Genomic DNA, 14,594 nt, shown 5'->3' with positions numbered 1-14,594 from the left:
TGGATTTCCTTGGAAACTAAGGACATTTTAGTTTCAGGGTCCTTCAAATGCATGGGTCTATTCTAAGTCCCTGAGAAAAGCAAGGTCGCTAAGTTCCCATTGTCTTGTCTTTTTGTAAAATGTACAAAAGGATGATATTTTAATTATGTTGAATTAAGGGCTCTGTCTGTTTCATTGGGGCTTTTCTACTGTCATAGTTTTCCTCAGTTTATGTGACCTTGTAGAAAAAGAGAACACTCTTTCTTAGCCATAGTTAGTGGAAAGTTTAGAAGAAATGTGGACAATGTAGTTATTATGAAACTCATTATGTATTGCAACAGTGAGAAGTTTGATGACAAACTGATTGCTGAAGTCATCAATTCAAGGAATATTTAAAATTAGCCATTGCATGACAAAGCTCAAGACTTGAGGCTCCTATGTAAAAGATTCTTGGTAGAGGTCTTCCTGTGCTTAGAAAGCAATTAAAAATGTACATATTACCAATAAGAAATCAAGGACTGAAATATTTTAGACTGAGTATCATTTAAAGAAAAACAATGGAGGTAGGGGTGTTTGGTGTAGAAGTTGGTGACATTTGGTACTCTCACATCCCATATTTGAGTTCCTGGGTTCCAGTCTCCCTTCCATTTCCATGTCCAGCTTATTGCTAATACACCCCCAAGGAGGCAGCAGGTAGTGGCTCAAGAATTTGGGTGCAAGCCACCTGTGTGGGAGACCCAGGTTGAATTCCTGGCCCCTGACTGTGGCCTGGTTCAGCTATATCTGTCCTGGGCATTTGGGGAGTGAACCAGTATGTGGAAGCTCTCTGCATTTTAAATAAGTAAAAGACACACACAAACATTAAACAGCAACAACTACAACCAATTGTGATCTATCTTGTTAGTGTATTATTTTTATAGAAAATAATAACATTATTACTGTATGAGAAAGTTACCAGAGAGTAGGCAGCCAAAATCTATAGGAAACAACTTTTCAGAAATGTATTAGACTATTAATAATTAAAATATTATTCTAGTTTTCTGGCTTTTGTGATGTTTCTGGTGTATTTATTTATTTATTTATTTTTGACAGGCAGAGTGGACAGTGAAAGAGAGAGAGACAGAGAGAAAGGTCTTCCTTTACCATTGGTTCACCCTCCAATGGCCGCCGTGGCCAGGGCACCGCACTGATCCGATGGCAGGAGCCAGGTACTTATCCTGGTCTCCCATGGGGTGCAGGGCCCAAGTACTTGGGCCATCCTCCATTGCACTTCCGGGCCACAGCAGAGAGCTGGACTGGAAGAGGGGCAACCGGGACAGAATCCGGTGCCCCTACCGGGACGAGAACCCAGTGTGCCGGCGACTCAAGGCCGAGGATTAGCCTATTAAGCCGTGGCGCCAGCCTCTGGTGTTTGCTTTTGAAAAATTTATAAATGTTGTGATTCCTTTTCTCATTCTAAATCAATATTAACTTCCATATCTACTATTTTAAATGCTTTATGGGTCATGATTGATAAAGTGGTCCCCTCTCTATGAATCATTTCTGCCTGTCACCTAATACAATTGACAAATTAATATTGAAAGGAACAGACATGGTCAAATCATGAGCTGCCTTTAACTATAAGAATAAATTTTAAAAATGTAAATTTTAAAAAGTATTTCAAAACATATGTACCATGGGATGATTATAATACACTTGGCCCCAAGATGACTTCTGGATATTCTTAAATATCAAATCCACCATAAGCAGACCGCACAACAGTCACTGTATTCTAAGAATGTATGGGAAGTTGCAGCAAGTAACTGATAAAGATCAAAGTAAAAAAAGTCTCACTACACTTTTTGTTTTGACAGGCAGAGTTAGACAGTGAGAGGGAGAGAGACAGAGAGAAAGGTCTTCCTTTTCCGTTGGTTCACTCCCCAAATGGCTGCTATGGCCGGCGCACTGTGCCAATCCCAAGCCAGGAGCCAGGTACTTATCCTGGTCTCCCATGGGGTGCAGGGCCCAAGGACTTGGGCCATCCTCCACTGCACTCCCGGGCCACAGCAGAGAGCTGGACCGGAAGAGGAGCAACAGGGACAGAATCCGGTGTGCCATGCCGGCGCCGCAGGCGGAGGATTAGCCAAGTGAGCCCCAGTGCCGGCCTATACTTTTTTTCTTAAAAGCATGCTGCGCTTACACAGTATGGCAGGCGACATCAGCTAGCACTCGCTCAACTCTCTCTAACGGGGAAGCAGCGGACTACAAGAGACTGAACTGTATCTGCCTCTTTTTTCCAACAGACTCACGTTCAACTTTCACTCATAAAAAAAAAAAGCCAGGAAAATTTTATTATTCCTTTTTTTAAAAAAAGTTAATATAAAATATAGCAAAAAAAAAAAAAAAAAAGGAACCTGAACTTTACTAACACAGCTGGAACAATCCAGAGTGGCGGCGGCAGCGGTGGGAGAAGAGATTTAATTTAGTTGATTTTCTGTGGTTGTTGTTTGTTCGCTAGTCTCACGGTGATGGAAACTGCACATTTTTTCGAAGGGACCGAGAAGCTGCTGGAGGTTTGGTTCTCCCGGCAGCAACCCAACGCAAACCAAGGATCTGGGGATCTTCGTACTATCCCGAGATCTGAGTGGGACATACTTTTGAAGGATGTGCAATGTTCAATCATAAGTGTAACAAAACTGACAAGCAGGAAGCTTATGTACTCAGTGAGAGTAGCGTGTGTGTCCAAGAGACGTTTCATTTTGAAGACACGTGGTACCACCCTCTTGCTGAAAGTGCTGGTTGCCCTGCTGAAGCTTGCTAGGGACTACAGGGGGTTTGACTCAATTCAAAGCTTCTTTTATTCTCGTAAGAATTTCATGAAGCCTTCTCACCAAGGGTGCCCACACCGGAATTTTCAGGAAGAAACAGTTTCTTAATGCGATTTTCCCAAATGGAGCAGCATATTGTATGGGACGTATGAATTCTGACTGCTGGTACCTGTATACTCTGGATTTTCCAGAGAGTCGGGTAATCAGCCAGCCAGACCAAACCCTGGAGATTCTGATGAGTGAGCTTGACCCAGCAGTCATGGACCAGTTCTACATGAAAGATGGTGTTACTGCAAAGGACGTCACTCGTGAGAGTGGAATTCGTGACCTGATACCAGGTTCTGTCATTGATGCCACACTGTTCAATCCTTGTGGGTATTCAATGAATGGAATGAAATCGGATGGAACTTATTGGACTATTCACATCACTCCGGAACCAGAATTTTCTTATGTTAGCTTTGAAACATACTTAAGTCAGACCTCCTATGATGACCTGATCAGGAAAGTCGTGGAAGTCTTCAAGCCAGGAAAATCTGTGACCACCTTGTTTGTTAATCAGAGTTCTAAATGTCGCACAGTGCTTTCTTCGCCCCAGAAGATTGAAGGCTTTAAACGTCTTGATTGCCAGAGTGCTATGTTCAACGATTACAATTTTGTTTTTACCAGTTTTGCTAAGAAGCAGCAACAACAGCCGAGTTGATTAAGAAACATGAAGAAAAAACGCAAAAAGAGAACACACATAGAAGGTGGTGGCTGCTTTCTAGATGTTGACACTGGGGGCCATGCTTTCCGTAACCACCACTTTGTTGTTACACAGAGCCCTAGATGTAATGATAGTGGAATCATTTTGAATTGTATGCATTATTATATCAAGGAGTTAGATATCTTGCATGAATGCTCTCTTCTGTGTTTAGGTATTCTATGCCACTCTTGCTGTGAAATTGAAGTGCATGTAGAAAAAAACTTTTACTATATGAAACTTTACAACGCTTGTGAAAACAATTCAATTTGGTTTATGCACAGTGTAATATTTCTGCAGGTATCGTCCAAAATTCCCCACAGACAAGGTTTTCGTCCTCATTAGATGTTGGCCTCAGCCTAACCATCTGGGACTGTTCTATTTCTGCCAGGTTTTTATGTCCAGTTACCTCCACATTTTAGAACATATTCTCTACTAATGTTATGGAAACCAATTTCTACTTCATACAGATGTTTTTTGCAACAGCAATTAAAGTTTTTCTTCATGTGTTGATTCCTCTTAAGAAAAAAAAAAGCATGCTTCTTATTCTGACTTATTTGCCTAATCTCAATGTAGGTTATGAAAGTTTTGGCCAGGCCAGCGCCGCGGCTTACTAGGCTAATCCTCTGCCTTGCGGCGCTGGCACACCGGGTTCTAGTCCCGGTCGGGGCACCGGATTCTATCACGGTTGTCCCTCTTCCAGGCCAGCTCTCTGCTGTGGCCAGGGAGTGCAATGGAGGATGGCCCAGGTCCTTGGGCCCTGCACCCCATGGGAGACCAGGATAAGTACCTGGCTCCTGCCATCAGATCAGTGCGGTGTGCCGGCCTCAGTGCACCGGCCGCAGCGGCCATTGGAGGGTGAACCAACAGCAAAGGAAGACCTTTTTCTCTGTCTCTCTCACTATCCACTCTGCCTGTCAAAAAAAAAAAAAGTTTTACTTTTTAAAAGATCACCTCATAGTATAATTTTTTGCATTGGGAATTGCCAAATATATTTATGTACATTTCTACAGCTAACATTTCTCTATCTGAAAATCACTGTTATAGTTATCTTCTATTTCCAACTTTACTTGACTTGCAGGGACACTTGCTACTGCCTTGACCAGGACTGTTAAATCACTATGTATCTCTGCTTGTTTCTTTTCTTATTCTTTTTTTTTAAGATTTATTTATTTATTTGAAAGGCAGAGTTGCAGAGAGGAAGAGGCGGAGAAAGAGAGGGAGAGGTGTTCCATCCACTGGTTCACCCCCAAAATGGCCGCAATGGCCGGAGCTTGGCTGAACCAAAGCTAGGAGTCAGAATCTTCTTCTGGGTGTCTCACACAGGTGCCCAAGGACTTAGGCCATCTTCCACTGCTTTCCCAGGCCATACCAGAGATCTGGATTGGAAGCAGAGCAGCTGGGACTCAAACTGGCACCTATATAGAATGTCTGTACTGCAGAAGGAGGCTTTACCCACTAGGCCACATCACCAGCTCCTCTGTTTGTTTCTATAACTGAAATACCAAATGATTAAATAGCTTTGTTTATTTATTCTAGGAAAACAAATGAGAAAGAAAGTTTAAAAAAATAAGATAGATGCATCATTCTAGAAAGAAATTCTTTTTTAGAACAAAAGCAAGAAAAATGTGCAGTGCACTAATGTCCCAACTCCATTCTGTGACTTCACTATTGCCCATGGTCAACCACCATTCAAAAATATTAAATGGAAAATTCCATAAACAAATAATTTCTAAGTTTGAAATTGCACACCACTGAGTAGCTTGATGACATCTTGGTCTTTACTGCTGCTTCCCACTCATGAAACATTCCTTTGTCCTTCATATCCTGGCTGTACATGATACCTACCTTTTATTTTTTTTTTAATTAATTTTTTTGACAGGCAGAGTGGACAGCAAGAGAGAGAGAGAGACAGAGAGACAGAGAGAAAGATCTTCCTTCTGTTGTTTCACCCCCCAGTGGCAGCTTCGGCCGGCGAACTGCGCTGATCCAAAGCCAGGAGCCAGGTGCTACTCCTGGTCTCCCATGTGGGTGCAGGGCCCAAGCACTTGGGCCATCCTCCACTGCCTTCCCGGGCCACAGCAGAGAGCTGGACTAGAAGAGGAGCAACCGGGACAGAATCCGGCACCCCAACCGGGACTAGAACCTGGGGTGCCGGTGCCGCAGGCAGAGGGTTAGCCTACTGAGCCATGGCGCCTGCCAATACCTATCTTTTAGTAGTCAGCGCTGTCTTATTTATCAGGTTGACTGTCACAGTACTGCAGTACCTGTGTTCAAACAGCATTTACACTGTAGCCCAAGACTGTATCACAAAGCCTATGTCACTGGCCTCACTTCATCTTATCACGTAGGCACTGCATCATCTTACATGTTCCCAAGAAATACATACGAGTGCAGTACAATGAGGCTATGTTGAGGGAGACACCAGAGGACCTATTGTTCTAAGTGCTGTATTTTATTACAAGTTAAACTCTTACTGTGTCTAATTTATAAATTAGACTTTATCATAGGCAGATACACAGGAGAAGACATAGTAAATACAAGCATATCTGAATGTAGCATATCACCTTTGTACCATCTATGGCTTCAGGCGTCCATGGAACGTATCGCCTGTGATAAGGAGAGAGCCACTGGTTTTGAGAGGAGAGCCACATTCCTTGCCTTCTATGTGCTGAAAGGGAACAATTGTGCAAACAACTATTTGGAAATCTTCGTTCATAGCCAGGGCCTATAGGCTGCTGCTGCATTTTCCCCTCAAGTGAGACTGCAGGAATCCCACGGAAGCACTTGGACCTCTCTGTAATTGGCTGGCAATGACATGGTTCCTAAATCCATCAAATGTGTGTGTTCATGCTGTAACAGTGCTGACATTCGGCTCTTCTGTTTGGACTTACAACTAAGAAAAATTGGGATTTACTTGAGAATAATATTTCTGTCACTAGAATTAACTAATGCTGCTTTCACAAAATATTGTTTTAAACATGTCAATTCATTATAAAATTATCACACAAAGTGGGTTCAGTTTCATTACCAATTCCCTTCTCATCCCTCGTTGACAGCATCCTTGAGCCTGAATGGCTCTCAGCCATCTTCTCACCACCCTGTACTAAGAGATTTTATAATAACAGACTCGTAAGACCCATTGCAGGTTTACTGTGAGAATGTGGTTTAATACTTTCCACAGTGTCATTTTTATGAGGACCCACAGGAGAAATTTCTCTCTGGTCTTTGAACTGGAAGAAACATGCATCTTCCAGGTAGCTGATTTGCTTCCGCCTTGTGGGTGCTGTGAATAACAAACTCCATTGTGATGTCTTCTTTCTTCTGGTTCCTAGAAAGCACACAGCCAAATCTGTGACCCACCTCTGTGGAGGCAAGCAATGTATTATGTGGACTTTAATCATGGCTCCATCTTCTTTTCTCAATTTATTTACCTCAGCTTCACTTTCCTCCCAACTGTGATCTATTTTATCTTATTATTTAGTATGTATCTTTGCTCTGTACTTCAAATGTTTTCTGGAATCATATTAGCATGTAAATAAATGAATAAATCATAAATTGTTAGTGTTATTTATGAATTTTTCTCCTCTTTGCTTTACGGAGCCAGGCCCAGGAGAGATTATGAAAGTGAGCTAATGTAGGAAACCATCCCAATATTAGTGGCTCCATGGAATAGAGATCTACTTCTCCAAGTCTAAGGTGCTGCAGGTGATCTCCCAGGCAGCAATGTATGTGCCATCAAAGTCTTGGGCCTCCTTGGGCCCTTCACTTAGTCCCAGGGGTATAGCCCTGCCCCTACTTTGTGAGACAGCAGAGGCTTCCACAGTGCTGGGGCCAGGTCTGCGGGTGGCATACATGACTCATGCACACGTTTTGTTAATCAAAACCTCTCACATGCTTCTCCTGCATGCAAGAAGTCTGAGCAATATGAAGTTCCTGTGATTTCAAGAGGAAACCAGAAATGGCTTCCCTGGGCACATACCACCTCTTTCACATTGACTAGTTTTGGCTGAAGTCTTACAGTGCATCCCTGCAAGAATTCAATATCCAGTGATCAGATATAATCTTGGGGCTTTGCAATGGTGGCTGCATATCATCTTAATTCTATGGTTTGCTTCCTCCTACACATTTCCCAAGAATTATTTTATACTACAGACAACACATGATACCCTGGAATCAGACTGACCTAGTTTCAAATCCAAGATCTACCCTAACTATTTAGCTTTTCACAAGTTATATGACATCGATCTTTAAAATGGGAGCAATGATGATACCTACTTTATAAGGTTGTTAGGGGGATTAATTAAGAGATTTGCTATTTTAGCCTGTTCATTAGGGAATGTGCCAGTGACAACCTGCATTTGGGATCTCCCAGTTTGTCCCCTTTTTAATGAACTTTCTCTCTTTGTTCAACAGACTGACCATGGATGTATGAAGGTCTAACCTATTAAAAAAAAAGGCAGAGCCACAATTCCTCTGAGAGCAGGGATTTTTTTTTTCTGATCATGATTAAAGCTATCCTAAATATCTTGGATAAAAATATTCAACACATCTGTTGAAAACAATGAGTGGATAATGTGGCAGTTTGAATTTAAAGCAAATACCATGTTTTGGGTATGAGATCAGAGTATGATTTGGCTTTTAAAATCAACTTCTTTGTGGCATAATTTACAGGCAATAACATATCTATTTTGAGTGCACTGCTTAGTGAGCTTGACAACTGTTTACATCTATTAACCAACACCACAATTAAGAAATAGAACAATTCAATCACCCATGACTTAGTTTTAGCAATGGGTTTTAAAATGATTTATGTGCTGATTGCTTCTGAGCCCCTTGGCCCTTGATGCCTGGCTGCTCTCAATTACAGCCAAACCTGTACTCAGCCCTGCTGAGGGAGGCCCTACTGCAGGGTTTCTCAGCCACTGTGCTGCTGACATTATGGGGCAGGTAAGCCTTTGCTGATGGAGATATATTGTGTATTATAGGGTATTTAGCTGCGTACCCAGCATCTATCTGGTAGATGCTGGTAATAACACTACCTCCATGCCCATGACAACTAAGCGTGTCTTGAGATATTGCTAAACATCCACAATTTCGGTCACAAAATTGCTATGGATTGAAAACCATTACCATATATCCGTCCCTTTAGTGGAATCTGAGTTAGCAGAATACACACCTGAGCTGAGACAGTACTGTTGCACCTGCTGAGATCCAGTTATAGAATTTTCTTGTTTTTGAAAAAGATGTATGATGTACTTGTTTGAAAGGCAGAGGGAGGGAGGGAGGGAGGAAGGACGGAAGGAAGGAATGAAGGAAAGAAGGATATCATTCACCCCTCATCCATTCCCCAATAGCCTACAAAGACCAGGCAGCCTGGATAGGCCCAGGCTGAAGCCAGGAGCCAGGCACTCCATTCAAGTTCTACTATGTAGCTGGAAGGAACCCGAATACTTGGACCAACTTATGTTGCCCTCTAGACATATTAGCAGGAAGTATGTGGGCAGCCACAGGTAGTCGCTCCCTTTGTGTACACTTAAACATATGAATGGAGACTTCCCGGCACAGACAATTAGGCTAGGGAGATTCCGGGAAGAGGCAGGAAGAACCTAAACCTTTCACAAGAGATGATACAGATAATCAGTCACACCTGTAACCTGCATTTATCACCTAAGTGTTTTATTGTACCCTTGTAATCAATAATTAAGAACCTTATCGGGAACTCTTTGTAACCTTAAAAGCCTTTTTGATATGTAAATCTTTTGTGCTCCTTCTTGTGAACAACTGGTCATGTTTAAATACTACTGGATTTATTCAATAAACGAGCCTTGATCAGGACTTGTCTTGGCTCCATTCTTTGTGTCCTTGTCCCCGCATTCCCACTCTCTGTTTCAGGAAAACCCAGTTCATTGTGCAGGCCGGCACAGAAGTAGGATTGGAAGCAGAGGTGGTACTCAACCCCAAGCACTCTAAGTGATGGTCTAACCAAGTGCACCATAACAGCCACAATGCAGTTTTCTTGTCTCACTTGACACAACAAGGTGTGCTCGCTTCGGCAGCACATATACTAAAATTGGAACGACACAACAAGGTAAGGTCCCACTGCTTTGGGATCCTGCAGCCCACTGGCACAGTGCCCACTCCATTCCCTGCTGTCAGTGTGTGCCATTCACTATCTGGAGTGCTGAATATTTAAAGCACCTATTGGTCCTCCCTTTGTTATGCACAATGACATTAAATCTTCCTTGTGTTTTATTCCTGCCTTGTGAATGTGAACTCTCCAAGACCAACTCATTTTAAGGTAATGAACCTTGCCTCAGTTACACCCCCATAAGTAGACAAGTAGATTTTAATTGAATGGATACACATGCTTGTCATTGTATCTGGCCTTGAGTAAGACTCCTTTTGTAGCCAACATTACTATTTCTTCCTTGACCCTGTTTTCCTGTCCTGGGATCACTTTGTGATAGTCTTCCCTTCCCTATTCTGCACTTCCTATGTTTGTGTCACCTGCTGTTGGATGAGTGCTAGAGCCACATAATCCAAAGATACTTCTCCAGCTACTCAGTTCACCAAGAACCACCCCCATCTGCCTGGCCTCTTGGATTACTAATCACACATTTTTTTGGTGTGTGATGTAAGGTTTTTCTCCCCCTGTTCTTTAGGAGCCTGGTGACCATTTGATTGGGAAAAAAACTGCTTTCCCAAGTGTCACTAGGAAAACAACCCTCTGAAGGTTGGGGGAAAAAAAAGACATTCTGGGTCTGGTAGTCTCCTAGTTTTCTCACCATCCTTGCCTTGCAGTGTCGTCAGGCTCGTACTTGTGGCTCATGCAATTTATGACTAATAAATGTAGAGGTTGTATTTGCTTAAAAGCACATGCTACAGTGAGTTACACACAAATAAGAGGTGTTTTTTTTTTAATAACTGAACAGAAGAGCAGCAGTTATTGATACACAAAAGGAGGGGCTGACAGTGTGGTATAGCTGGTAAAGCCGCCACCTGCAGTCCTGGCACCCCATAAGGGCACCGGTTGGAGTCTTGGCTGCTCTACTTCTGATCCAGCTCTCTACTATGGCCTGGGAAAGCAGTGGAAGATGGCCCAAGTCCTTGGGCCCCTGCACCCACATGGGAGATCTGGAAGAAGCTCTGGCTCCTGGCTTCAGATCATCAGAGCTTTGGCCATTGTGGCCATCTGGGGAGTGAACTAGTGGATGAAAGACCTCTCTCTTTCTCTTTCTGCCTCTGCCTATCTGTAACTCTGCCTTTCACATAAATAAATAAATCTTTAAAAAAAAAAGGAAAAGAAAGAAAGGTAAAAGGATAGTATGCAGTCAGGCATGAGTTCAGGAAACCTCAAGAGAGAAAATTGCTGCCTACCCAAATTGGGATCATCCTTTTATAGGTATCCAGGCCAGGGCCTCATTGAAGATCTGAGGGAGACAGGATTTGGAGAGGGGTTGTGGTGCGTATGGTGGTTTCCAGGAACGTGGACCAGTAGGCACAATGGTGAACCCACTGAGAATTCCTCTTTTTTAAAAAGAACAGAAACATGAGACGTAAGAGCACATTCCTTGTATGCAAGCAGTCTCAGAAGTTGAGGAAGCCAGGGTAATGTTCACATATTGCAAGGAAGGGAACCCAAACCATGTGGGAAAAGTAGAGTTTGGAGAACTAGTAAGGAAGCAAAGGTCATTATTCTATTTCATATTAGGCATTGCTATATTCCATATTCTATTATTATTATTTTTTTTTGACAGGCAGAGTGGACAGTGAGAGAGAGACAGAGAGAAAGGTCTTCCTTTTGCTGTTGGTTCACCCTCCAATGGCCGCTGCTGCGGCTGGTGCATCACGCTGATCCGAAGCCAGGAGCTAGGTGCTTTTTTCCTGGTCTCCCATGGGGTGCAGGGCCCAAGGACTTGGGCCATCCTCCACTGCACTCCCGGGCCATAGCAGAGAGCTGGCCTGGAAGAGGGGCAACTGGGACAGAATCCGGCACCCTGACCGGGACTAGAACCCGGTGTGCTGGTGCCGCAAGGCGGAGGATTAGCCTATTGAGCCACGGCGCCGGCCCCATATTCTATTATACATTAATATATTATTTAATAATCTAAAATTATTATGATGAACCTGATAAATTTTACTGAATTGATTCTTGAACAAATCTTAACTTTATGTTCCTGTAACACAGGCATCAACTTGGCTTTTGGAACTCAATATGCAGGAATAAAAGCTGCAAAATCCCTATTGCTCAAAATATTGTGTTGCTTGGTTTTTCCAGTCTTCTCAGAAACTCACAAGCTGACTTCATTTTCTTCTTTTCTCTTCACCTTCTTGCTGCAGAAATTCTATCCTGAAGGGAGGAATGGTGGGAAAGTACAGAGCCAAAGGCAATTTGTGGTTAATAAAAAGCAGGGGATGAATTAGAAGTTATTTTCCCAGGACACAAGCTTTTAGGACCTGAAGTAAAATAACTGATTTGAGTTATATCCACCTCTGAGAGCAGTCCTGGATATATATATATATACTGGGGAAGTAGGCCAACCTGACCCCAGGAGAATAAAAAAAAACCAAAACTATTCCTGTAATTCTCTGGAAGAAAGCAAAAGCTTTGATTTTCAAATCATAGATTGAGATGCATATTAAGAAAAGAAACAAGAATTTATCTTGAATTTACAATCCAAGGCCTTTCTAAAAAACAAAACTACCTAGGGATGGTAGGCAAGACTGATACCTGGAAGCCACAAGCAGTCAGGGAAGGAATGATTAGTGCCAAATGTAAGATGAAAAAAGATATTTTCTGCTGACCTGTGTAATTTTGTTTAAAATAGTTCTCACTTTCAGTTTGCTTTCTGTGTGAACAGCAGGAATTTGGCAGAAAATATAAAGGTTTAAATTGAAAACCACTTAAAAACTTTGAAGAATTTGTAATTCCAGTAAAGAAAAAAATTATAGAATCAGGTGTTAAAAGTGAATGCCAAATCTAAATACAAGTATGTTTCAAAATGCTTCTGATGGAATGGAATTAAAAGATAATGCAAATTTTCATTAATAATTAACTCCTTGTGTTTTAGGAACACAGTATGACAGATTCCCAGATCTGAGGACATGAAGATCAAATGGAGAACATGAAGACCAGTGATCTGACATCTAAGGTAACAGAAGGAAACAGTCTCATTCCTTCCTGTCTTAGGTGTCAAATTGTCCATCTTCTTCACCAGGGCAATGTCCTTCACCTGACCTCTCTCAATGCTGCCATCACTGGGGAGTTTTAACAAACAATTAGCTCTCAGTGGCATCACAAAAAGGGAACTTAGAAGGAACTGTGCTACCTTGGTGAAACTCCATCCCCAACCATAAATCTGCTCTTCCTCCCAGTTTCCTTTGCATTAGTGCCTTCCCCATTTCCTGGTAACCTCAGCCCAGATAATTTCCACTGAGCTGTCTTTGACCCTATTTTCTCCCTTTTTAAGGTCTCCATAACTTAGTGGGGGTAGTATAGGGAGGAAAATCCAGGTTGATAGAGCAAAAAGCAGCATAAAATTTTTTAAAAAATTAAAAAAAAAAAACCTTTATTTGAAATGGAGAGAGGGTAAGAGTGACACAGAGAGGTAGACAGAGAGAGAAAGAGAGCTCCATCTTCTGGATCACTCCCTAAATGCCTACAACTGCTGAGGTTGGGCTGGGGCTAAAGCTAAGAGCGAAGAACTCAATCCAGGTCTCTCCCATATAGGTGGCAGAAACCCAGTCACTTGAGCCATCACTACTGCTTCCCAAAGCCTGTATTAGAAGGGAGTTGGCAACAGGTGTTAGGCACGCCAATGTCGGACATGGTTGTCCTAACTTGCAACTTAACCACTAGGCAAATGCCTACCCCAGCATAGAATTTTTTTAAATAATTAGAAAACAAAGCATCTTAAATACAAAGCTGTCTTACTCTGTGCACTTGGTTTCCCACTATGGCAATGGCAACCGTCTTCAGTGGATATCTCAGGGCAGACATAGCTTCTGAGTATTTCCATCTTAGCCAAATAGAAAGGGGAAGCCTTACCCTTGTGTTGCTGTAGGAACACCAGGAACTTTTCACTTGATTTCCCACGTTATGACTTCAAGGTAACCTGGTGGTGCATAAAAACAGGACCTGCATGAAACAGAATTCATTGGTGGAAAAAAATTGTTGCTGTTAGATCTTTCTATTTCTGGACTCTCCTCTGGTTCCTTCCTTCTCCCCTCTGTGATACTTCTCTTCTACACTACACACACTTCCTTAGGATTCCAAGACTCACTCTTTGGGACCCAAAAAAAAAAAAAAGAGCTTTTGTGAGATCTAATATTAATGCATTTTAAATTTATAAACAGTTGACATTATATTAGAGTGTTAATGTTCTCTGAAGGCTTTCCAATTTAACAGTGATTAAAGCCTAAGCAAAAGAAATGAAGCTTGTACAGATAATTTCAGACACACAGAAGAGCACAAGGATTCTTTGCATCTGCATTTGTTTAACCAGGAGAAACTGTGGGAGCGACACTTAAAACATTCAGATGGATTCTGTACCATGAAAATGTTATGAGGTTATGGAAAATTTTAGAAAATGAACATCTTTCCTTAGCATAGATATACCATATAACTTATACATCATATTTTAGACTTCTACACACAATAGATTTTTTTAAGTGTGTGAAATAGCTATCTTCAGTAATATTGTTGAAGTTATTTCCCTTCTGAATAAAAAAAAGAAAGAGAGAGAAGATTTACTATTTCAGATTCTTTAGACTGGCTAAAAAGGTATGTGGAATTTGAAAGTATAAGAGCGCATGATCTATTTTAAGTTGTTAACACAATTTTATTGTTTCTGGAAATATTAAATCATTATTCCTTTCAAACAGAATATAATATATATGTGATTTAAAGAGGAATTACAGATATTTATATAATAGTATAGTAAGCTTTGGTTATCATATATATATATATATATATATAAGATTCCTTTAAGCAAATAACAAAATAATCTTCAAAGATTAAAAAGTGACCAAGATGAAGAGTAGGTCAAATATTTTCCTTGGGAGTG

The 14,594-nt window shown here is 41.6% G+C and overlaps 1 pseudogene; it reads left to right on the top strand.

The window, feature by feature from the left end:
- The first annotated feature begins 2,106 nt into the window (after window positions 1-2,106).
- LOC149122236 (S-adenosylmethionine decarboxylase proenzyme pseudogene) lies at window positions 2,107-3,548 on the top strand (annotated as a pseudogene).
- The last annotated feature ends 11,046 nt before the right edge of the window (window positions 3,549-14,594 follow it).

The sequence above is a fragment of the Oryctolagus cuniculus genome, chromosome 14 (assembly GCF_051225735.1).
Source record: "Oryctolagus cuniculus isolate XC-2025 breed Fujian yellow rabbit chromosome 14, ASM5122573v1, whole genome shotgun sequence".
Classification (NCBI taxonomy): Eukaryota; Metazoa; Chordata; class Mammalia; order Lagomorpha; family Leporidae; genus Oryctolagus; species Oryctolagus cuniculus.
This window is presented reverse-complemented; position numbering and strand designations above follow the sequence as displayed.